This window comes from Centrocercus urophasianus, unplaced genomic scaffold, assembly GCF_019232065.1.
Source record: "Centrocercus urophasianus isolate 14NV4802_14NV808 unplaced genomic scaffold, USGS_Curo_1.0 seq_14, whole genome shotgun sequence".
NCBI lineage: Eukaryota > Metazoa > Chordata > Aves > Galliformes > Phasianidae > Centrocercus > Centrocercus urophasianus.
Window position 1 is genome coordinate 10832919 of NW_024884586.1, and position 25607 is coordinate 10858525.

The 25607-nt window shown below is 39.8% G+C and overlaps 2 long non-coding RNA genes across 9 annotated transcripts in view; both read left to right on the plus strand.

The window, feature by feature from the left end:
- The window catches only part of LOC122157882, a 34397-nt gene extending 10268 nt beyond the window's left edge, over window positions 1-24129 (plus strand). For 2 of the 3 annotated variants that reach the window (XR_006168040.1, XR_006168042.1), the window contains exons 5-8: window positions 4860-4952; window positions 7296-7386; window positions 9182-10050; window positions 24038-24129. This is a non-coding gene — a long non-coding RNA (uncharacterized LOC122157882). The remainder of the gene's footprint in view (window positions 1-4859; window positions 4953-7295; window positions 7387-9181; window positions 10051-24037) is intronic. The other variant, XR_006168041.1, reaches the window with a different exon arrangement.
- A 42-nt stretch (window positions 24130-24171) lies between these two features.
- LOC122158137 overlaps window positions 24172-25607 on the plus strand; it is a 62507-nt gene continuing 61071 nt past the window's right edge. For all 6 annotated transcript variants that reach the window (XR_006168141.1, XR_006168140.1, XR_006168144.1 and 3 more), the window contains exon 1: window positions 24172-24297. This is a non-coding gene — a long non-coding RNA (uncharacterized LOC122158137). The remainder of the gene's footprint in view (window positions 24298-25607) is intronic.

A 25607-nucleotide genomic window follows, 5' to 3' on the forward strand; every position in this document is an offset into this window, starting at 1 on the left:
CCTCTCCTCTCCTCTCCTCTCCTCTCCTCTCCTCTCCTCTCCTCTCCTCTCTTCTTTTTTCTTCCTCTTTCCTTCCTCTTTTTTTTTTTTTTTCTCTCTCTTTTATACGTGTTTACAAATGCTAACACGGCACACAAAAGTCAGAGAATGCCCAGCACACTTTCCCTCCCAACACAATATATGACATTGTGGAAATCTGTGGAATTTCAGCTTTTGCTGTAACCAAGCGACATGGTTTACTGTTTGCTGGATGCAGAAAAATTCCCTTCATTAACAGCCAAAATAGTTGTTGCATGGGAGGTTTACAAAATGAAAAATGAAAGAGAATGCAGCAACAACAACAACAACAAAAAAGAAAAGAAAAAAGAAGAAAGAAAAGAAAATATAGAAAGGGCTAAGGCAGAAAACAGTCAATGAAGCAGTAGAGGCTTGAAAGCAGTAATAATATTTTTGGTTCTAAATATGTGTTTAGGAAGCCAGAAAGTACAGCACTGCTCTGGAGTGGAGGACATGTGGGGCTCATTCTTGGTCAGTATGCTGATAGGGACAGTAATGACAGTAGGTAGTTCATTTCTGGCCTATAGAGGCTGCCCATGCACATCAATGTTGCTGCATTTTTTAATGGTATGACTGTTTTGCAATCTTTGTTGAGCATGCACTTAGATCTTGCTGCTTTGCCTTAATGATGCAGTTGTTCTTAGATAATTACTTCATTAAGTTTAAATTCATGGAATTGAAACCCTGTTTTTAAAAGTAGGAGTACAGATTCCAGCAGACCTGAGCTGCTTTGATTTGAGTAAATCCCATCTGTTTGTCACATCTCTGAGCCTAAGCCTCGGCCCTCAACAGGTTTTCAGAACCCACAGGTGAGGGCACATTAGAACAGTCTTGGCAGGCTCTGAATTAATAAGAAAGTGGGGGGAAGCGGTTTGTGACTCAAGCCCTTTATAGCCTGAGGACAGTTTAGTCTTTCACACCAGTAAAGCACTCCTGCTGTTCCAGCAAAGGATGCGAGAGAAAAGAGAATTGCCCCGAGCCAGATGACAGCTCACCTAAGTGCGAAAATCTCTGACCTTCGCTAAACCTGAGCAAACTCAGATGATGTGCTTTTATTTGAGGTGTATGAAGTCTGTGTGTGTGTTTGTACCTTTTCTCCAGAGCTTTTCAGGTTGGAAAAACTGCACCTTTCAGGATGGAAAAGCAACTGGCTGTTGCCATGCTGCTGATTGAGGCTTAGGAGCCTCCTAGCTGTAACTTTGTCCTAGTGTGTCCAACAAGTCTGTTTAAGCATGTGTTTTAAAGAGAGCAAAATGTGAAGGTTTCTCTGTCGAGGTTTACTGGCTGGGAAATCTGCTGAGGTTAAACACACACACTTACTGTGTCTCCATTTGCACCTGAGCAGCACAGGGTTCCATTCCAGATGACAGTGCTGTGCATCAGGCAGGGTCCTGGTCATAGAATCATAGAATCATGGAATCCTTAAGGTTGGAGAAGACCACTAAAGATCACTAAGTCCAACCAGCAGCGTATCACCACCACACCCACTGACCATGTCCCTCAGTGCCACATCCACACCTTGGACACCTCCAGGAATGTGAAACCACCAGCTCTATCAATAATCTGTTCTAAGGTCTCCCCACTCTTTCTAGAGAAGACATTCTCTTAATATCCAACACTCTAGGACACACAAGAATGAATCCTGAAGTGTCCATTACCTTCTGAGTCCATACCTTTATAAGATCAGGTCCCAGTTAGTTCACAAAGTATCCAGAACATCACATAATAGCAACAATACCACTGGCCCATAAGGGACACTTCTACAAGTTCATTCTTCAACTTTTGACAGAATGAAATGGTACTCTTTCCATAAAAGCTTGAAAAGAATCTTTCTGAAAGAAAAAGCAAGAAGTTTCCAGGCAAGAACGGAGGAATACAGTTTGGCTTTGCCTTGAATTACCAATATTCTTGTGTGTTAGAGTGTGTACTGTTGGAGTTGATATCTGAACTGCCCAGAGGTCTGAATATGAACTCTTGGTACCTTTACAATACAGGCAGTTCATTAAACTCTGTGCAGATACAGTTCTACAACACACCAAAGCAAAGCTCCTACTACCTGCAGAGCACTACTTCTGATGCTTCAAAGCACACCGGTCGCTGAGCTGTGTGTACCTGTGGAAAATACATGGAGATGAAAGCAAAGTAAGGCTGCAGCAGTTTAAATTTGCAACAGGTGTAAATGACAAGTGGAAGCTGCTGACATTCAGGGCCTTTGTGCTTCAGCAAAAATATTTCCAGTTGGAAATTACTATTACAGGAAAAAATCCAAATAGCATATTCCCTATAGAAGTCATTGAGACTGTATTTTCTCTTTTTATTTTTCTTTTTTTTCCATGACTATAATGTTTCCAGATCCATGGAGTTTCTATAGCTCTGTTTGTGTAACACTGAAACAGCTCCTTTATCTTTACCCTTTGTGAGGCAGAAACATAGAATTATCCCAGGCCATAGATGGACACGAAGAGACGCAATGATTTGCCCACGGTTGGCCAGGCTCTTGGGATAGAGCATCCAACACCCATTCAGCTTTCATGCAGTGGAGAGTAACTGGCTGTCTCTGGATCATCCCATAGTTTATTCTTATGACTCTTCCATATCATGCCGTTCTCCATCGTTGTATACCCCCTACACCTTGTGTCACACACTCTTTCACAGTAATAATTTGAATATTAAAATGGGTAAAATGTCTTCATGATATGTTGGCTCTGTTTCCTTAGAAGGATGTGAATATCACAGTTCAGACAGCTCTGCTTTCCAAATTCCTCTAGGCTTAAAGTATAAGCAAGAAGAAAGGATTCATAGAATTCAGGTCCACACCCAGATTCAAATCTGTACCATGTATTCTGAAAGAAAAAGGGAAGTAGGAATCTGTCGTTTCTCTTCAACCTTTATGGAAATTAGTTTGCACTGGCACAGAAGCCACCTGAACTTGGCTGTGTGTCTGTATCTCCAAACGGATGTATGTCCATTGGAAAATCAACTTATTAACCCCACTAAGTGGATGTAAATGGCCCTGAAAAATATTGCTCAGGGGTTTTGATCTGAAGGGATAAAGAGTGGAGTGGAAGGGGCACAGAGAAGTGTGTTGTCAGGAAAAAGCATTTTCACTATGTTTGCATGCTACCAAGACATGGTAAAAAATAATAATAATAATAATAAAATGCAAGCCTGTATCCCAGCTCCCTTTTTGCACATACCCCTTTTAATTCTGATGATTTTGGGAGACAACTCCCCAGCAACCTGCAGAAGGGAATCGCCTGAGAGAGCTTTCTCACATTCACGTCTGGCTGCCCCTCTGTGCAAGCAGGGCAGCAGGCCGGGAGAGGCTGGAATGCGGCGCAGTGCTGGGGCATGAGCCCAAAGGGCCGGGGTCGCTGGGAGACCTTCGCATCCCGGCCTCTGCTGCCCGCATAGCATGCATACCCACACACGCCAGCGAGTCATATGCACTCCTTTTATTTTTTTTTCTGTTTGCAGCTGGTCTATTTGATCTCTGTGTGCCTGGACTGTTTGCTGTTGTGAGCGTCTTGCTGTGATCAAAACCTTATTATCTTGGGTGATGTTGTAGCGTTATGTATTGGAAAAGGGCAGTGGAGTATAACAGCAAGCAGCTGCGATGCTGGGCAGATAACAAAGGCACTAATAACCTCTCTCCTGTGTACTTGCACTGCTTCAGCTGGATGACTGGGTGTCACTTTGCTTGTAATGCGAATGGACTTTTTCCACAGCTACTCCCTCTGCTGCTACTGAACTTGAGCAGTAGTATTCCTGTATAAAGTGGAGATCAGAGAGGACTGCATCCATCTGTGTGGCTCCTGTATGCCTTCAGTGGCTCAGATGCTATAGTTCATGTTTCCAGCTTGTGACTGTGCTGCTCACATGCACACACTGCTGTGGGTTTGGGCACCAAAGAGAGAATCAAGTCACAAACATTTGACTTTCTATGAATTATATTCAATGTCTTAGAAGTTTTTATTTTTCTTCAGCTTTCATGCTTGATTCATTTGCTTTATTAATTTTGGGAAGTAAGATTACTGTTTCTGTGTTGCCATTTCTGAGGTGTGGGGTGACAGTGTGGTGACAGCAACCGCATGGGAGACCCAGCTCTGTTTTTAGCCGACTGATCTGCTATGGTCACCGCAGGCCAATTCTTTGTCCAGCTGGTCTCTGCCACTGACTGACACAGTAATAGATCTCAGGTGAAGAAACATCTGAGCAATCCATGATACCCACTGCTTCTCACTGTGTTTCTGCAGGCTGCAGCTTTGCTCCATGACTTTCTTTAACCATGCATTCCTCAAAGCCCAAACTCCCAATCTTACTATCACTACCATGCCGTCTTTCCAGCAGTTGTTTTTTTTTTTTACTCTCTCTTAGCTTTTATACTGATAGCAGCTCTTTTTGCCACACTGCCACGCACACAGTTCTTGTTCATTATTCTCTCCCTTGTTTCTCTTTCTCTGTTATACTCCCTTCTCCATCCTCAGGACCAGCTGATACGATTACAGAAATAAATGTCTTTTGTGGAAGTAGCATTCATGATAAAAGATAACTAAATAACACACAAACTTTAACCACAGGGCTGAAGATTGTCTCTTACCTGGTTGATCTTCTCTGCAATTGCCTTTATAATGCCACTGCTTACTTGAATGAGTCAAATATAAATGGTGTGAAAACGAGCTTTGGGGTGTGATAGCATGAGAGCCAGTTAAGGGAGGAATTTGTAACAGCCTAAGTAGGATTTCTCTCTGATGTTGTGATTAGTGTCAGCTCTTGAAACTGGAGGTGCTGCTTTTCTGTAGGGCAGTAGGATGAATGGAGAACATGGAAGACCTGAAGACTCTTCAGGTATCTCTTCAGAGATACCATCTTTCTCAGATCAAGAATATCAAAGGGTGAGTTCAATGTTTCATTAATAGAGAGGGAGTATACGACTGGAGTTTTTGTTCTTGAGGAGCAGGACTCAGTGGGATAGGAAATAGAAATGTCCTAGAAAGCTATCAGCCAAACACATCTTTCTTGTGGGCAGTAATGTCCTGGGGTCTTGCCATAGACTCACAGCCCACTGATTCTAGCTTCTTGAAATTCGAGCCTAAGTTTAGCGGGGAAGTCCAAGAACCAAGGTGAAGAAATATGTTCAGAGGGCTCTTGCTACCAGTGTATGTCTTTTGTTGATAACTTAGTTCTCAGCCAGGATCATTCTCATTCTAAAACTCCTAGGCTTATATTGACTGCTGACATTTCTGCATGTGCTATTTTATCCTTCCTTGTCCTGTATCCTTTCTACCTATTGAAACTATAAACATTTTCAAACTAAAAATATACATTTTTTTCCTTCTGTCAGATTATGGCAGGCATACTCTTGCTGATCCATTACATGGTATTCTGCCAAACAAAACTGGTAAAAGGAAACATAACAGAAAATGAGTTTTGAGAAGCAGGGTAAATGTTTGTTAAGCTTATTTTTATTGTTATTATTGTGGGAAATAGTAGCTTAAGTTAACTTTTTGTGTGAGAATGTTTTAGCTGACTTTGAGTGTAGCATAACTGGCTTACACAAATCTGTTCAACATGTGGCCTCTTTTGTATGAATCATTTTCTACCGGTGGCTGATGTGAAGAAAACTGGCTGTTGTAAGCAAATGACGTGTATTGCTGAATTTTAAAACTTCCCAGCAAAGCAACACTTAAAATCTGTCAGAACATATATGGACATAGCTGTACAATCCATAACCTCTCTGAGCATGTAGGGGAGTAACTTTTCCAGTTGACCTTTAGCATCACAACCATGAAACAAATGGATGTCTCTTTTCCTTATTTATTCCTGGATTTTTCACGGTGTTCATCACTGCAAGATCTGAGTTCTCTCTAAGGTGGGTGGCCATACCCTCAAAATACCTCTGTGAGCTTAGTTTTACCGCCCTCCTTTCCATCCCATTGCCCTCTGTTGCACCAGATCAGATGCCTTCACCTACATCTGGGGTGGCAGAGGGGAAATAGATCACAGAGGTTGTTTAAGATCTGTGTGGTCTGTCTGGGCTGTTGAACTGCTGTGGTAGAGGTTCTGAAAGGCTGGTCTAAGCAAGTGGCTTTCCTGACATGGCACACTGTAAAGAACCCATGACATTAACTTGGCGCTTGAGGACAGTACAGCTTGCAGCTGGGCTCCTTTGGTTTGATTGAGCTCCAGACTGTGCTCCCTTAAGGGCTGTGGGGGGGGCAGGGCTAAAACACAGATGTCCTGAAACCCCTGTAAATACTCCTCCTTCCTAATGACCAACACTGATCATGACTAAAATTTTGCTTTGCACACTGACAGACAGAAGACTCTGAGAACAGCCAAGAGAAAATAGTTTAACAGCTTACTGAAATTATCCAGTTAAGCACTACATAACTCCCTGAAAACGCAGGCCGGAGGCACAGGACAAATAAAAACAACAGTTTTATTTACTGGGTAAGAGTTTGAAAGGGAAACGTCAATATAAAATACACAGATAACGGCCCTACAATATGAAGACCAACCAGCCTTGAGGTTACCCACCAAATTCTGTGTTGCATGAAGACAGTGGCAGCAATTATAATAATATAATATGTAACTTCTTTCTCCTCAAGGCATTTGGAAAGAAAGTTGGCTAAGAAGACAGATATACAGCTAAGAAGCATGAAACTTGTAGAATAGGTTACCTGTCAACAGATGTGTCAGTCATTGTGATACACTCTCTTTATGCTGCTTAATAGCAGTCCTTATAAATCACAATGGGAGCCAGTTCTCACTCTCAGTTTGGATCGTACAAGACGTGACTAAGTGTTGGTGCACAATCCTTGCCCAGAAAGATCCATTTGACATCAAGAAACCTGCAGAGATGGCATAGTACATTGCATGAATTTTGACTTAATCATTTAATTCCTGTTTGTCCTTCAAGGCTGAGAGCAACTTCATACTAGTGGATCATTTTAATTTTACCTCTGTCTCCTGTCTGTCTTCTCACTTCATTTCATCTTTCTCACAAGAGCTACAGTAACATCAGCATTACAGAAACTAACAGATACTCATTTTAAAAAACAAAAACAACAAACAAGCAAAAAAAAACCCACCAACCAACCAACAAAGCAACCAAAATAAAAAATTCCACAAGCAAATGAAAGAGAGTGATTACTTATCTTCTTTCGAATGGTTCCTAGTGGGATAGGGCTGCTCTAAGAGCACGTGTCTCACAGAGTCAACTTTTGTTCCTGTAGGTGAAGGAAGGAACAGAACTGGACTCAAAGTCAAGTTTGGTGAAGCTGCACCATCTCCTTAGCCCTCAGCAATGAATTTATGATTATTATGGTATGAGTTTATGAAGTTTTATGATATGAGCTTACAATTTTTCTTCTATTTTAAAATATACTTATGTTTGGAAAAAGAGAATGTAAGCTTCTTATGCACTTAGTGGGAACAGATCTCCAAGCAATTAGCTTAGAAACTTGCCCTATTTAGTATGTTGTACTTTTTTATTTTAAAGTGTAGAATGAGTTACACACAGACTTTGATATTGATCATTTCACAGCACTAACCTTTGATTGAGACACTGAACAGGTTGCCCAAAGGGGCTGTGGATGCCTCCACCCTGAAAGCATTCAAGGCCTGGCTGGATGGGGCTGTGAACAATCTGGTCTAGACGGAGATATCCCTGCCTATAGCAGGGGGCTAGAATTAGATGATCTTAAAAGTCCCTTCCAACCCAAACCATTCTATGATTCTATGATTCCCTTCATGGAAGGATTGGAAGAAGCTTAGAGCCAAGTCAAGTCTCCTTCCCAAATACATATATCCTGCAAACACTGAGTGTAATACTGTGGTCATCTAAAAACTGTTAGCTGTCACGTGCAAGCAGAACAAGTCCCACAGTTATCTCATTTTGACTTTATTGTGATCCAGTTGCAATACTGGGTGAGCTAATGCATGAAAAACACCGACTGAAATTTAGTCTCAGTCATTTCCATGCAGTTGCCTGAGATGCTGGAAGAAAAAATAAAAGAAAAGGAGCCTACAGAAAGTCTGGTCCCTACTAGAGATACTGAGGTTATGTTCTGTGCACGCCCATTCAGAATGATTACATTGATTTAAATTTCTGTGTACATTACTATTGGACTTAATGGGAATGAAGGATGTGCATGTGAGTTGTTGGAATCAGAACAGAAGGATGAGAATGATACATAATGAAAACTCCCTGCCCAGGGAATTCAGACAGTGCCGTGCAGTCACTGCTATGCTATTTGCCACATGCTATATACAGTCACAAAATATTCCACTCAGTTAGAGACACGTCCAGAAAAAGCCCTGCGAACCCCAAAGTCTTACAGTCTTATAATAACCACTGAAGCACACCCTCCACCACAAAAGGAACGCAGCAGAGCTCCAGTTGACCCACATGGGACAGGCTGCACACAATTTACTTAGTATGTAAAGAACCAGGAAAATCAAAAGCCTCCATTTTGGGCTTTTGGTGTACATCCACAAAATTCAGCCTTTCTGTGGAACTGTGAAACACTGGATAGCAGGAATAACATATGTTTCTGGCTATATTAATGACATTTCCTAGTTCTCAAATGACATACAGAATGATCTAGAGTTTTCACAATATTCATTTGCTTTCATAGGATAAAAAACAAATTTGTGTAAAAGTATTTGATGAAAAACAATTCTGTCATTTAAAACAGTCCTTTCAAAGTCAATCTGGGATTTTCTCCCCTCTTCTTTCAGTTTTTAACTAGCAAATCTATGTTTCACTCCATCGTTGGGCCAGCATACAGGGAAGCTACTCATCACTTGAAGTTCAAATGCAGAAACTCAGAAAAATAAAAAGCATTGGAGCCCATGTGACTGTTTATTGCATTGGAAAACAAAGGAACTTAATGAAGATGAAATACTCTTTACTGCAAAATGTAATTTCTATTGCCTACAACACTGTGTCCAGTGCACACCCATTCAGAATGATTATGTTGATTTAACTCTCCATGTACATTATTATTGGCCTTAATGAGAATGAAGGGTGTGCATGTGAGTTGTTAGACAAAATACAACAACTACAATGTATAACAACAATACTTATCATCACTAAAATTATTATTTTTTCTGACAGAAATTTGTCGAGGACTTCAATTACAATCAAACCACAAGGAGGACAAACAGCAAACACAATAAGCTGCTGGCTGACTTGCTCGGGTAGCTGCTAGTGATCGATAGTTTTTGAAGCTGTAATTTCAAATTACTGCAGTCAGGTCTTTTTCCTTTTGTCTTTTTGGCCAGTGCTGGCAAAGCAACAGCCTGGGTGAATGATATCTGTTTATATGGTGGTTTTGAGAAGAGAAGAGGAAATGCTATGTTGTCTTCAATCAAAGAAGTGTGGCCACGGAAAGAGGAGAGCTGAAACTGGTCAAGATGCTACAACATGGCATATAGGGACTGGAGCAGCATGTCACAGAAGAGCCACTCTTGGAAGGATGAGATACGTGAGATAAATCATGTGGCTTTTATTCATGAGGAGAGTCCAGAAAAGACAGATGTTTTTGGTGCTGACTATCCTATGTAAAGTAGGTAGATCAAACCACTCTCAGAAACCTTTTTTAGGGAGTGCCAAACTGTGACCCTGTGCAAAATCATGTAATCTAAAGACAAAGGTATCAGAAGGAGTAAGAGCCAAGGAGACCTCAGAGCTACCCTGTTTGTATGACTGGAAATCCTTTATCTCCCCCACCCTCGCTGGCCCACAACCAAAATGGTTTAATGAGAACGTTATTTGTTGATACTGGCAGGTCTTGCTATCACTCATTGAAGAGGTAAGCAGTATCACCTGTAGTGAATGTGTTGCAATTAGCAGATATATTACACCTGCAGTCAGATCTCCTCTTTTCATCTAAAATTTTTCATTTCTTCCTTGTGTTGGCTGAGGAAGGGATTTATCCGGGGCCACTACAAAGGCAAGGGGATGTAGTGAGAAGAATCGAGCTGGTAAGTGTTCTTCTGTGTTAAGTTTTTACATGGTTCAAGCTGTTTCTTGTTTTCTCCCTTTTGTTAAGGAAATTTGCTTACTCTGCAACAGGAAAATTATGGAAAAAGCAAAGGAAGGTACTCCCAGTTTTGATGCAAATGCATAACTCATCAACAAATATTGTATGAAGTTATACTTTACTAGTTAACAGTAGCAAGTTGCTGTTATTTTTTTTACCAAGCCTGAAGGATGGCCTGCAAGCGATTCTCATGCGTTGTAGAGCCTTCATGTCAGTGTGAACACAGGTTGCAGAGTGAGCCCCCAAATTTGTAGGAACAAGATTTGATGATGATGACAACGTGTTTTAGAGAATTTTTCCCTTCTGGCGCTGCAGTAGTTTGTGCATAGTGCCTTGCCATAGTACTGTTCCTTTAGAGGGCACTTTACCTCTTTTGTCACAGTGGGAATTGGGATAGGGCAATGAGAAGTTCCCACAAAAGGGAAAAACTTCTCAAAGTTTTTGTGGTTCATAGAATGGTCTGAAAGCACAACAGGAAAGAGGAGCCAATCCAGGATAAAGTGACTAAATAGGAGGTGCATGGAGGCTTGGGAAAGGAATTGCCTGAAATTGACAAATTTTGCTTCATGTTCTGGTGAGTTGGCCTCTTGTTGTTTTAGTTTTGGCCAAATCCACATGCATTTATGACAAAGCTACACATGGTTATATGTTATTCAAGCTTCTGTGATGGCTACAGATAAAGGAAAAGTAGTTCCATTAGATATAAAGAGGAACTGAAGCAACGCCTTTGCTCACGGATTAACTCAGTACTGCTGGAGGGTCTGCAATTCCTCAGCAGAGGGCTTGTAAGAAGCAGGCCAGACGTGTTTAACTTCAGTTTGGAATCACCAAATACTAGCTAAATATATCTAGCTGTTGTTATACTATAAATATAATTTTTGCTATTATTAGTAGCAGCAATAGTTACTACTACTGGTTATTATTAGTCATAATTTTTACTATGGTACCACTTAGGAATTCCCTTAGCAGGCTGGAGTGCCATTGCAGTATGCACTGTAATGCTGTTACTATGACAATTTTTCTCTGTTTGCCAGTATGTTTTGGCTAGAGAGCCAGCTGTTGATGAGCTGTGCTGCAAGTTGCTGAGCAATAAATCCCAAACCAAATTCATGACCAGATTTCTGCTCTAAGTCTCAATCTTATGACTTGTTGCATTGGCTGCTTTGTGACTCCACCTGATTTCAGCAAGTCATGCTGCAGTAAACGTTTCCCTGTCACTAAAATGAGTAGCTCTGCAGCCAAATTTTTGAAAGTCTATATTGTGTGCTCATTTGTTAGTAAAGGAGATGCTGATGGGGTGACTGATAAAGCAGCATGTATTTCTGAAAGACTGTGAGAGCAAGTGAAAAGATGAGTGATTGCTTTGCAATACAAGACAAAACTTTTAGAAGCATTTTGTGTTAACAGAAAGGCATTTAACTAAACAGGAGGAAACCAACTTTGTGAAACGTCAGTGGTTTCTACAGACTGGAGATTTCTCTGACATCTTCAGACCTGTGAGATCAGCCATTGGCTTTTAGCTTGTCCTGTTGGCATAGAACATATGAACGTTTTGAATCCTTCCAAGTGGTCATTTAACAATTTTCATGTGAAACTCGTCATTGTTCACAACAAATGAATGCCAAAGCAGAGTATTTTTCCCAAATGGTGTTTGCTTTAAAATGCATTTTTCTAGTCTCCTGAGTGGAGATAAGTGTCATGATGCGAGCAAAAGGAGTGCGTAGAGAGATGTATAGAGGGGAGACCTCAGGGATCTAGCTGCCTCAAGACTGTTACCAGTGCTGCAAGCCATTAGCACTTGAGAGCTGCTGGGTTAGCTGTGGTCTGTAAGCTAATGGTCCCATGCCATTACCTGCCGAGATGAAATCTTTATCACAAAAGCACTGTGGTTGTGATTTGCATCTCTCTGTGTAGGTTTGGGAACCTTTCCATCTGACATTATCAGTAATCTTTCTCTGAAATCTTTCCAGTACCTCTGTGTCACCAATATCCCTGCTACAGGTGTTATGTTTTCTGATGGTCCACTTAGCACATTCAGAAGTCTTCCATGTTCGCACAATTGTTTGGTTATGTCTTTTAGGGTTAAGATCTGATCAGTGTACGTACATCCTCTTCTGAAGCTAAACTGACTTTCCTTAAGCCTGCTATTCAGCTGTGCCTACTTTCTTGTTCACAAGCACTCAAGCAAATGTCTTCTCAAACACAGCAAACAGGCTAATGCCTCTTGAGTTTTATATTCCTTCCTGTCACCTCCTTTTCTTTCTCTTCAGCTGTAATCACATCTAAATACCAGAGACAAGTCCTTCCGCAGCTTTGAAAAGCAATGGGAATACCTGGCTCTGTCCCACGGGTGACACCTCTGCTGCCAGTTTGTCCAGAAAGACATGACTTCGGAGGCTGTGTCTCACTGAGGGCTGTACCCAAGTAGCAATAGCATCTGCAGGGTCTCTGTGTTCTCTTCCATGCAGTCTTGACCCTTGTGCCTCTGCTGGGCACCCCAGTGGTTTATCTTGTAAGTTTCCTAGCATAGTTTATCAGTGTGTGTTGTGGTTTTGTTTGTTTGCTTTTTTTCCCAATGGTTTTCCATTTCTCCTGTCTCACTTCTCACCTAAAGTCCTTGGTTTTCTTGCCTTCCCCTTCACTCTGATAAATGTGGGAGAGTTGAGCTGCTCTGGTAGATTTCTGACTGTTGAGGGGTTTTTGTGCTTGATCAGAGTATATACTGGACTAAACACTGATAAAGCTGTATTGTGATAGAGGAAGGAAAATGTTGCAATTAAAAGATGAGCATTCAGAATAATCTGTTGTGACCAAATGGGAATAGGAGCCTTTGTTTCTTCCTTTGGGTTGCTAGGTAGTTTCTCAGCTTTTCTCCGTCTCTGGCAAATGGCTCTCAGGCTTGCAAGTGTAGTGGCCAATCTCTATAGTGGGGCTGAGATTAAACTATGTCTTCTGGAATCAGTGTCTTGTCATATCTTGCCAAATCCTCCAGTGATACAGGTACTACAAAAAAGATAATGAAGAAAATGCATTTTGTTTTCTTCTGTTACACATGTATAAAGTAGTACCTCTTGTGGTATCAGCAAACTCCATTATAAATCAGAAAATCAAAAGATTACACAAAAAAAAAAAAAATGTAGTCACAATAGCATTCATGCCTCAACACTTCAGTGAGCAAATCTGTACTTGTAAAAATATTTTAACCGATCTTTTCATCTAATAAGTGATTGATGTCATGTTTAGTCAAAGATATCTCATGATCATAAGAATCTGTGATGCTTTATTTCTAGGAATCGGTATAATGACTGGGGCTTCCAGTTCAGATTCCAAGGAGACATCTTTCTTCCATTGCATTTTTCTCTATTCCTTATGTGCCAACTCTTATAAAACAAGATACTGCTGGATTTAATTCTAAAAATCTAATATTACTGCCTGGTGGTGAACTGAATACTACAGATTCCTGCTTGATAATACTGTCTCATGGGATTCCTGCATGGTAACAGAATCTCCTGGGATTCCTGCCTGGTAACCATATCTCACTGGACTTTGGTAGTATTTCTCCCATTGGATAACCCCAGCCCCACCAAATAAGCAGTCATAAACCTTACGCTCTCATTATTTTACGTGACATTATTTTTCTAATGTCAGATCCTGCACTGGTTGAATCACTGTTTTTGGTTTTTTTTTGGTGTTTCCCCCCCCCCCCCCCCACACACACACACTCATTTTCACTGCTAGAATTGGATCTCCAGGGGAAAAAACACTATGAAGGACTACTTTATTTCTTGACAGGAGCAGTATTAAAAGCAGTAGTAATAGACCTATTTCATGGCTGCTTTATCCTCACAGTATTATTCAAACCATATGCAGATTAGGAAGATTTTTGTCTCAAAGTGAGATACTACAACTGCTCTTCCTCATGCAATGCTAGCTCTGTAGGGTTACTAGTCAGAACACTGACAGTGTAGCTGAAAATCCTTAACACTGTAGACCAAATAAAAGGGTGATGGGCCCTACAAAGTGTTACCAGTAGAGTCTGTGTCCTGGAGTCTGGATGTACAACCAGACATCAGTGCAGATCTTTCACTGTGGCAGAGCTCTGAGATGCTGCAGCTCCAGCTCAGGCAGAGAAGGAGACAGATGTCACTGGGGTTTGAACCATTAGGAGAGCACCCAAAGAACAAACATCAAAGTTGGAAAAGGAGAGAAGGAAGAGCCCTTTTCTATTAATGCACTGTGTCTCCTGCTTTGTGTTAAGACAAACAAATGCACATATGCTGTTTTTCCTCTTCACAGCTGTCTTTCTCTCCAAATATAACACCTACAACTCAGATCTTGTGGCTTTTTTGAGCCCAGGAGTTCTTAATTTCAGATCTTTTTCAATGCCTGTTTTTTTCTGATTTTTTTTTTTTTTTTTTTTTTTTAATAAATTAATTAAAATTTAAAATACTTGGAGGCACAACCTCTGGCTACTTCATGTTTTTTTTTGAGAGCCTCTATAAAGTTTCTGATGCACTTTCTGAAGTGCACTGAAAAATAAGACTGAATACTTGATACTGGGTCTGCCAAGAAATACTCCCTAGAGTTTTCAGGGAGTTCAGCTGCCTGAGTTATCACTGGAATTAATAGGGAGTTACGTAAGTGAAAGGTATTCAGGAGCATCACTTGCTTTAGCTCTTGGTGGCACTTTCATACCTGCAGTGGTGAATGGCTGTATGTTCCAACCATTTTTATAGGAGTGATTAAAAAAAACAAAACAAAACAAACTAGGAATGTTCTATTGCCTCTTAGGGTACAGCTTGCTACTTGGACAATGAGTTGAGAAGACTGTGTTCAAGATGTGTGCAAATATCTGCAGGCAGCCCGGACAATGAGAACAGGAAAATCAGAATACTTCTTACCAGGGGCTTCAGACAGCCTCCTAGGGGGGTGCTCATAACTTTCTTGTGAGTCACCACCCCCAAAATACTGGAAGTGCTATTCATTCAGCAGGGCTCACACTGCAAGCTGGAAACAATCTAGGGAACTCTCATCTTCAGGTTTTTAGGGCTGGCAGCGTGTGCTCCCTCACTGGGAATGAGGGGGGAGCCAAGAAAGAGCACGACTTGGAAATTGCTCTCATGCGTGCTGTGACTGGGGACCAGCACAGCGAAAACTGGAGATGTGGATCTCCTTTGCAGGATCTTATGGGAGCAGGAATGATTTCTCTGTGCCTGGGGGATAGTTATGGATAGGCAAAGTCATAAAGACTGGAATACAAAGAAAAGGTGCAGAGGCTGAGGAAGAGGCATGAAAGTTCCTGCCATCAACTGCTCAGCCTTCTGCTTGGAATGGCCGGGAAGCAACTTCTGTGCATATCCCATTTATGGCCCAAAGAACCTGAGGCTCTCCTGCTATAAAAATAGGGGAGAATCCATAAAAGCAGCAGCATCTCATATATAGAACAAATCTTCTCTTACAAGTTAGCAAGTAGCTATATGCCGTAATTAGAATTTCACTGAGTTATTTTTTGTGTGGTGCAGCTAAGACACAGAACATGGACTCCTGATTGAATACCAAGGCAGTAAATCAATTGAGGGTCTTTCTACTGTTCATGAAATGCTCCAGCTGTGCTCCGGAGGATTATAGTGTCAACAGAACTCTTGATTTGAATCACAGCCTTGCCTTCACTCAAGGGCCGTATATTAGTCTTGAAAAGCAGACAGTGTTTCATCGCTCAAAGAAAAGAGAATTGCTGAGCTGAAAATAAAACGATGATGTAGGGGAGGAACACTGCAACATGGATAAAGAAGAAGCATAGCAGATTTCAGCAAAATTCTCTGGAAAATCACTTTTTTTTTTTTTTTTTTTTTTTTTTTTTCCTCCATCTTACAAGACTTTAGTGTAAGTTCCCTAAGTTTAATTCTTGATACTTTCAGGCAGTGCTGAGCCACCTGATTAAGTGCTTAGCTGCTGTAAACCTGCATAGTTTCACTAAAGCCAACAACAATTGGAATGCCAATTGACCTCAGCCAAGATGTGGCCCTAACACAGGGTATGGATCAGCAACCATAGGAAGTAAGACGTTGCTCTTTTTAGACACAGGTAAACTTGCCCAGAGAACAAAAGTTTCTACTTTAGAGCATTACAAATAGTGCAAACCAGTCTGTAGTCTGTTGGGCTGAGTTCCTGAAGGTGGTGTAAATGATGTAGTTTCACCTTGACAAAACACTTGAAATTTCCCTGGAATCTTTTGTTATTAGCAGGTGTTCCCTTGCAATCATTGTAATAAATCTTAGCAACTCACGTGCAACCAGGCAGGAAAAAAAAAAAGCTAAAGACTCTCCTGATGACGACCTTGAAGCTGTTGACGAGGTCACAGCAGCGGTGTCATTCTACAGTTTGCACGTGTTCTTACTTTTTTATTCCTATAGGAATCAGCTGCTGCCAAAGTACACACGATACAAACTAGAATCTTGATTATCCAAAGCTCAGTCATTGTCTCTCTTTCTTATAATACAGTTCTATCTCTGGTATTTATTGCTTACATTGAAAAGTATCTCAGTTATTCAAAACCTTAGATGCTCAGATTCGGTAACTGGACCCATTAAATCAATTTGAAATTAATATGGCTGGTCCAAAACTATTTTTCCTCTCACAATTGTAGCAAAGGCATACAAAAGCTTGCACAGAATTGATCAGAAAAGCAGAACTTATCTTTGCACTGAATACTTGTGTTGAAAGGAGGAAGAAATATCACAGGGCTACTGTAACTTTGTGGATGTTACTGGCCACTACTTTCTCCTTAGAAAAGTGGCCACTACTCCTCCCTGAAATGTAGAATTAATTGAAAATCCATCTTTTCCACAAGCATTAAATTGGAGCATCAGCTCAAATGCAACAGGGTTGGAGAGTTGAGCCAAGTTCCTGAAATGTAATACCAGTTTCTATTTCACATACTCTTGCGAAGTCACGATTCCTGCTGAGGATGACATTAGCCTGTTTCCCGGCTTTGCACGTGGTTTGTTTTGATTTCCCACTGCCTCACACAAAGCCTGCCCAGGGCTAGACAGCCTCTGCTCCCTCTGCCGGCTGTAGGGCTGTGCCCAGGGCTGGTGCCTTGGACCACAGTCATGGTGTACTGCTTGGCGTCGGGTGCTCCAGCAATGTTCCTGTATCTCATCTCCTTGTTTTCTGACATGCCATGAACTTGTCTCCTAACGGGGTCTCCAAGTGCAAACGTATACATGTCACCAAAGTAGAGCATACAGTTTTACAACTCTTTAATACTTTACTAGTCTAAATATATGAAAAAGTATGAATTTTTTGTTTCAAAATTAAGTCAGTCTTGTTCCAGTGTTCAAACACACTTTATAAATTTAATTCCACACCTATCCTTTATTAATTCTATTATTTTACAAGGGTTAATTTTGTTTTAGAAGAATCTTTTTGTTTTATAAATGTGGATTATTTTCTCTTGCTAAAAACACGATAAGAATATTATAAAGAATGTGGCATGAGCTAGAATAAAGGTTTATATGTGAAACTATAATTGGGGGAAAAAAAAAAAAAGCTTTCTTATTTATCATTCTTGGTAGAGAAGACAAAATTTGTTAGAGTTCAAAACAAGAATCAATATTAAGTTTTACAGCAATGTAATCTTGCCTCTTATTGAATTATGGAGCAGGAGTCCATCCCAATCCATTAGAAAGATGTATTAAAAGAAAGTTAGGTTGGGTTCCTTTCACTTTTCCCCAGGAAGTATTTATTAAACCTGATCAAACTCCATTTCTTTTTTGTCTTGCCCTCGAATCTCTCTGCATAGTCACAAACTCCAAAGGTTACAAAATGAAACCTAGGCCACAAGTTCATACCCTCCAGCAGCTGAAGCCTTAGATTTGCCCCCAGATCAAGTTTCAGAAACATTTGAGTAGTGGGTTTGTTGCAGATCCTTGGCGATGCACAGCAAGCAGCCATGAGTCTTTATGGAGAACTAAGGAGAAAGGAGTTGACTCTGGCTAGAAATTTGCTGTTGGGTTGAGTTGTCCAATAAAGACAGAATCACCCTGACATCTTGACATTAAGAAACACTATTGATTTTGTTGTTGTTGCTTTAAAAAAGGAAAAACTCAATTCTGAAAAGTCTTAGTTCCCCTTTGGGAAGATCTGAGAGCAGCTCAAATTCCTACATCTATTTCTGAAATGCATTTGCAGTAAAGCTCTGGAGATGTGATGTACTCATCGTTCAGAACTAGGCTAATAAATGGTTAATCTGATCCAGTGGGTTTTCTTTCTGTGTGTGCTACTGAAAATGGCCAACAGATCCTCTGGGCAGACTGACTATGGGACACAAATAAACTCAGTTTCTGCTGCCATAGTTTTAGACCCATGTTGCTATGAAAAAATGTCTAAGGATTTATGGATAACTTTCAGTTAGTTGCATAGTCTGAGCAACACATGCCCATGAGACTCTGTAGTCTGAGCGTTGCAAAACAAATATTTGCAGTCATAAAGTAACTTTGCTGTGTTGGGTAGTGTCACCTAATTTCTAGCACCATCATCTCAAAGATCGCCCAAAGTCTTCTTTCAGACTGCATCATTTCTGGCTGCGTAAAGTAACAGTAGTGTGACTTTTCCTAGTAGGGGTGTGAAAGGAAGGTGAAGCCTTGTTCTGCTGTCGTGTTTTCTGGGGAGTTCTATTTAATGGGTTATTTGAAAATTTTGGATTCTGGTACTACTTTATGAGTAAGCCTATTTATTCCCTCAAAAAAATTTACATGAGGAATAATTTCAGAAGATAAATATAAATTTCAAACAAGTTAGGTTGTTTGGGTTTTTTTTCCTTTGGTAGTTAATCCTGCATCAGGCACTTGATTGAGCTGTACCTCCCCATTCTGTTATTCTCTTTTACGTTTTCAGGAAGGTGTTAGCACATGAGGAGCTCTCTGCTCTGGGTCTCTGAGCAGTGCATGGCTGCAGCCAGACAAGGCTTCTGCTCACTCTTACCATCAATGAGCACTGTGGATGTAGCCCTTTGGTGTCAGTCCCTTATTGGAAAGCTGGGTGATTCTCTCTTCTCCCTGCTGACTGTTTCTTTGAAAAGTCTCTCAATCGATAGCTTCCTTCTTACTTCTTTCATTAACATTGAGATATCTCTGAATTCTACTCATAGGTAAATGGCAGTCTTCAAATCCAAATGGTTCAGACTACAATAGACAATGTTGCAGCCCTCAGTGTTGTCACTGTAGGAAAGCACAAGACTTTCTTTACTATGTAAAGTGAACACTCTGAGCTTGTTTTTGTGTTCAGAAAAGGGATGCACCCTGGATTTCAGAAAGTCTTCTGCTATGCAGTGGTGGCATCCTAACTATTGCAGAACTAAAACAGGATAGAGTTCTCTTTAACTGTCTAAATTTGGAGGTGGCCTGCAAATGCTCACAAAGGAGGACAGTTACAATCAACTGTGCTTTAATTTTAGACCTGCTTTTTCACCTTACCAAATCCTTCAAACCTTCCGAAAGGAAACAGGAGACATTTGAACTTGAGCACCACTGCAAACTTCAAAGGAACTATTTATTATAGCTTTAAAAATATATATATATAAATCAGTTCAATACATTTTCTCCCTATTTACAAAAGATTTCATCAGTAAAAATACAAGAAGGAAGAACAGAAATCTTTGAACTAAAGAAACTGCTACCTTATTCAAGCTATTCAGTTCTGCTGTGCTCTTTAGTTCTCACAGGGGTACGTGTTTCCCAGTTTGCCCTAGGGAATTAGCATGGGTATTCAGTCTTTCTTTCTTTCTTTTACTAATTCTTGCTGCTGAAATAAGCCTTCCCAGCATTAAGGTTATGGTGAGTGCTCTCATCTAAGGAACAGTGCATCCAAAAACCAAGGCATCTTTTACTTACAAAGAAATAATAATTTTACTCACGTGGGCCCCAATTTGTTCATCACATGCATTTATAGAAGACTCCAAACATCCCTCAGTTGTGAGGGAAAAAAAAAGTCTGTAGCAAAAGTTAAGGATCCATGTTTGTTTTCTTTTTAAATGGCATTACTGGAACACAGGAAAAATTATCTTTCAATTCCTTGTACAGCTGTAGTGATATGCCTGAAAGACCAGAAGTGACCAAGGTTTGACTGGGGCCATCTTACATCAGTTTCTTAACGTCTAGAGGATGTAGTAGTATATGTTGGGATTCAACAAATGACACAAAGTGGTGTCCCCACAGAGAGAGTAGGACTGCTACAACTCTTGATGCCCGCAGCCACATTAGTCCCCGCATCCTGAAGTCAATAAAATGAAGTGTAGAGGTAGACACCAATTCATCTCAGACCACAACACTGACTCAGATCATTGCAACAAAACTTGAAGCTCAAACTCAAACCTGAGAGTCTTGTCTGCGGAATCCGAAGGGATTATATGACCCTCATATATTCTAACATGGTAGATTTATACTGGCAGGAGTTTATGCGTTTCATCCCACCATATGTTGTGTTTCACTTGCGTGTTTCTTGGCTGGTGCATTTTACCAGTAAAAATACTGTTTTGTGACCAGTAGAAAGTTGTTATATTTATTACCAATAAAACTTGGTTGCATTTCAAAAGGAGATGAAGAGTTAGTGGTAAGGTCTCTTTTTGCACGTGTTATTGGTTTGATAAGTAGATCACAGCAACTCTTTTCAAAATCAGTTTGATAGAATGGCACACTGGATTCCTTGCAAACATTTAGCTTTAAGAAAACAGTTCTGCGTGCACACTGAGTAAACATTTGTCCCACTTGAAAGTCTCTTTTAACAAGGCCTTCAGTACAATACTGATGGATAAAATGAAAGCATTTTAATTCTGGGAGTGTAAAAATATAGAGAATATACTTTGCTCTGAGAACTCAGATGTAACTTATTTGTTGTGTGTATATTACTTTTGGTAGTTTCATGATTGCATAACTTAGACATGTTTGGCTGAATTTGTTTCAATATGTTTTCAGAGAGGTACACTGTAAACAACTCTGTTCCAGTACTCTGATTTTTTGAGGCCAAAGAAATTATTTCTTATTTTTAATGCAATTGATTATATATTTTTTCAGAGGAAAACAATAAATACATATGCAATACATATCCATACAGATATGAAGAATCTTCTGGTTTATATAAAAGAAAGGTTATCTCTAAGATTCAAAGCTTTCATTGTCATCATTAACAGCATTATTTTCTGAGGTTATCATCAGAGAGGGAGATTCTAGTCTTCAGTGCTTAGTGGGGTGCACATGGGAAAGGTTTTAGCTAGAATTCAAAGTTTTTCAATGCTGCTAATTTGTGATGTCTCACATTGCCCTGCCTGGCTGCAATTCTAAATATGTTCACTTGATTGCTTCTCTAAACTCATATTTAATGATGAAGCTGAGAATCAAGTGTTTGATGACTAATATCAGTGGCATCTATACTAGCTTTGCCTTCTAGATTATTTTCAGCCTGAACTGTTCTGGATGGGAATAAACCTTCTGAAAGCTGGAGGAATAACCATATCCTTAATCCAGACAATTACAAGAAACAGTTCAGCCTTGCCAACTAATTGGTTGAACTAATATATCCAGGTCCATGCAACCACCTAAAACAAAGGCATGTGTGGTCAGAAGGATTTATCTGCTTGTTGTTTTGCAGAGGATTGTACAACTGTGAAGAAAAACAGAAAACAAAGTGAAACCATAAGGGAAGAAAGCAGGAAATCAGAGAACTCACAAAAATGTGTGAAGCAAAGATCTGAACTAGAGTTCTTTGAGCCAGGCATTGTCATTAAAAGTCTGAACAATAAAGTCCACCACAGCTTGTGGTGACTGAGGAAAACAAAATTGATGTGTTCCTTGCAAATAAATAATACTACCTTGAGAAACATCACTAGTCTCTTCTAAGTGCCAGTGGTACAAACATAGAGCAGTTTTTGAGTAAAAATGCAGTGCTATTCGTGGTGAAGAAAACTAGTGACATGGTAGCAGTGTTTGTAGAAAAGAGTGTCAGACCTATAGCAAGCGGTGAAACAAAGAATTTCAAAATGAAAGAGGAATGACTCTCAATTAGAGGGAAAATCCATGTAAAGAGAGAGGAGAAAAATGTGTGAATGAGTAGGGAAATACATAGTTATTCAATATGGGGGAGTAATTTGTAAAAAAAAAAAAAACTGCTGTGTTTTATGAACAGACAGCCATATAAATACTAACATCATAACCAAAGACCAGACAATTTGGATGAAATTTTGAGCAGTTTGAGTGTTGTGATGGGCTAAAGAAAGGACTAAATGAGCAAAAAAAAAAAAAAAAAGTTTTGGATATAAATGGAAAGCCATGGATCAGACTCCATGTAATCTGTTTGAGATGGTGACTGCATCAGACAGGACACTCAAACGCTTTTTGTCCCTATTAACTACCTGAAAAACTCCAGTGAGGAGTCGCCATGTTGTCTCAGCTCATTCACCTCAGCTGGTGCAACTCTGAATTCTGTCAACTTTACTGCAGAACTGAAGTCATTAATTACAGCACCACACAGGAGAATGAAGCTTGTGTATGGAAACTCTGTTAAGTTATTCCATCAGGTCCTGGTCCAAAGAAATAAAACATGATACATCACACAACCCATATAATTACTGTGAATAGAATTTCAGCTTGTCAATGTTTGGGAACTGTGGAATTCAAGGCTGGTAAAAGAATATTAAGTAATGAATATCTGTAGTGAAAAGTATTTCAACAGGAGCAATAATATTTCTCAGAAGATAAAAAAAAAAACCAGTTACATCCCAAAGCCATCCCCTTTGAATTGCTACATGGAGATTGAGCAAAGAAAAATTCTAGGAATGTCTAAGAAAAAAAAAAGCTTTAAATTGATGTGAAAATCATCACTTACTCTCAGTAGTTAAAATACCATTGAGTCTCACTAGTTAATTATTTTCCTTTTGTCTACCCTCTCCTTTTTTTCAGTGCCAGTATTTTAGAATTTGTTGGCTTGAAAACTGTAACTGGGATATAGATAGAATTTGTATCTTAAACTGAACTTCATTGCAGTTTCCTTTGGAAGGTGCTCAGAATAATCCTTCTACAAGTATGTGATGAAGACAGGAGTAAGGAATTCCCATATCACCTATAGCAATAATTTCCTGTAGTGTAGTTTGAGCACCTATAAAAGAGAGGTAGAAGGGAAGGGGGGTGGGGGGGGGAAAGATGAAAAAAATTTGGTAAAAACAGAGACAAAAAAGCAAAAGAACTGGTCAATACATCATATCCCCTTGAGAAAAGCTAAGAGTGAAGACTACATGCTGGTAGAAAAGGGACTTGGATCTGGTATTAAGATGCTGTCTTTGCATCTTGGGATATAATAATTTGTTGTTTCTCTTTAGGCAGTCAGGCTTGTATCAAAAAATACCGAATCTGGTACATTGTTTTTTGCAAGGGAGAAAGCTGAGAATGGATCTGGTTATTCTCGCTGATTGGGAAGGAGCAGGTCTAAAAGTGTCCAAAAACAAAAATAGCCTCCTTGAATATCAGAAATCAGATGTGAGGAAAAAAGTTTTTGATCTTCAGCCATAGGTTGTCTTTCCCTCTGCAATTTGCAGTTACTGACACTTTCCTATACTTTGATTTGGTGTTTCAGAGCTGTCAGGCTGTCTATGTCCCTATTTCTTTTCTGCCTATTTGGGTTGTTCGTCTTTTCCAGTAACCTGAAGAGAAATGCTGAGCTGACAGAGGGTAGCACAGCATAGTCAGTGCTGTGCTGCCAGAACACCCATGGCAAATAGGGTACAAAATCTAACTTCCTTCACTGATTGAACCAACTCTCAAAGGACACTGTGAATCCTGCTATAGTTTGGAGCTTGTGTGGTTCATGGGAGAGTAAGCAAAACAGAAGATTTGAATTCTTTTGTGCCTTTTTCATCCTCTTTTTGTTTCTTTGCACAGATCTTCTGCTGGTTCCTGGTGTAGAAGACATCACAGAATCACAGAATCACAGAATTGTAGGGGTTGGAAGGGACCTCCAGAGATCATCGCGTCCAACCCCCCTGCCAAAGCAGGTTCCCTACAGCAGGTCGCACAGGTAGGCATCCAGGCAGGTCTTGAACATCTCCAGAGAAGGAGACTCCACCACCTCCCTGGGCAGCATTGTGATGCTTGATGACTTTTGTGCAGATCTCATCACCATTTCCTGTTATTTTGCAAAGGTAAGAAAATTTGGGAAAGTGGTTCACCATTGCCTGTACTTTTTTTCAGCTAAGATCTATTCTGTGTGCAGCATATTATGTTATTTAATGTACATTATTTTAGTATCTTTTTACATGTGTTTTAGGCAGGCGGATATAGAAGAATTTTTACTTCCTTATTCGGACACAGTTTCTTTTGTTGCTGGAATATCACGAAAAGGTACAAAGGTGGAAGTAAAACAGAATATAGTTGTTGATATAAAGATACCTTCAGGTCTTAACCTTTAGGAATGTAGGCAGTTCTATATCTATGCTTACTAGACATTGTAAGCTCATCTTACAGACTCATTTTAAAACTCTCCTTCACAAAATTCTTCTGTTAGTTATGGAACTGGTTTTTAAATATCTTACAGTTACTCAGTAAATAGCCCACAAGAAGACCTCCATGATAATATGTCTTCATGTGGGATTTGCATCTCTCTGTTTCCATTTAATGTCATATTTAGCTTACAAATCTTTTGTCCAATTCAGATTGAATGCTTATTTCAACTTATTTTCCAACTGTGCTGTGTCAGGGACGAATTCTAGGATATGAAGAGCACAAGGGCAGATCTTACCATGATTATCATTATTTGTGTTTGTCAAGTGCATTTAAATCTTCCCATTGTTCTGTCATCTCTGGGATGTGAAAAGAAAACTTTGAAGCTTACCCCTTTGTTCAAAATTAACTTTGTGCTGTGGAATCTTGTAAAAGTTTTGAATCCCTCATTAATCCCTATCTAGACTTGCATTTGTCCATATAGGATCACGTCATGAAAATAACAGTCATTTAAAAAGGATGGAAAAGTAGAACGTAGCAGCTATAGATTTGAATGTCTGATGTGACTGTTTTTGTTTTTTTCCCCAAATTGTTAAAATATATTTAACCTTGAACTAGAACTTAGTGTAGAAATCTTAGCTAAAGAAGAGTATTTGGTAAAGACTGTCATCCCCAGTGCTGAATTTTTCCATGTCGTGTGTTTGGTCAATACCACAAACTCAGCTCTCTGGTAGTACTCAAGTACTATTTTAGGAGAGGATTTATCCTGTTTAATGTTAAACAGATATATACTGCTAAAGCCAATGCAAATGCCACTATATCAACATTCATTTGAATGATGAGATCAAAACTTTTTTTTTTTTTTAAATTAAATAAATTCAAAATAGCCTTGTAACATGTAGGTCTGTTGGTATATTTAAAGTAACTTACAACTTCAGGTTTCCTGAATGGTCATGGAAAAAGTGTAAGTGATACTGGTTGATCACATAATAAAAATAAATATATGCTAGTT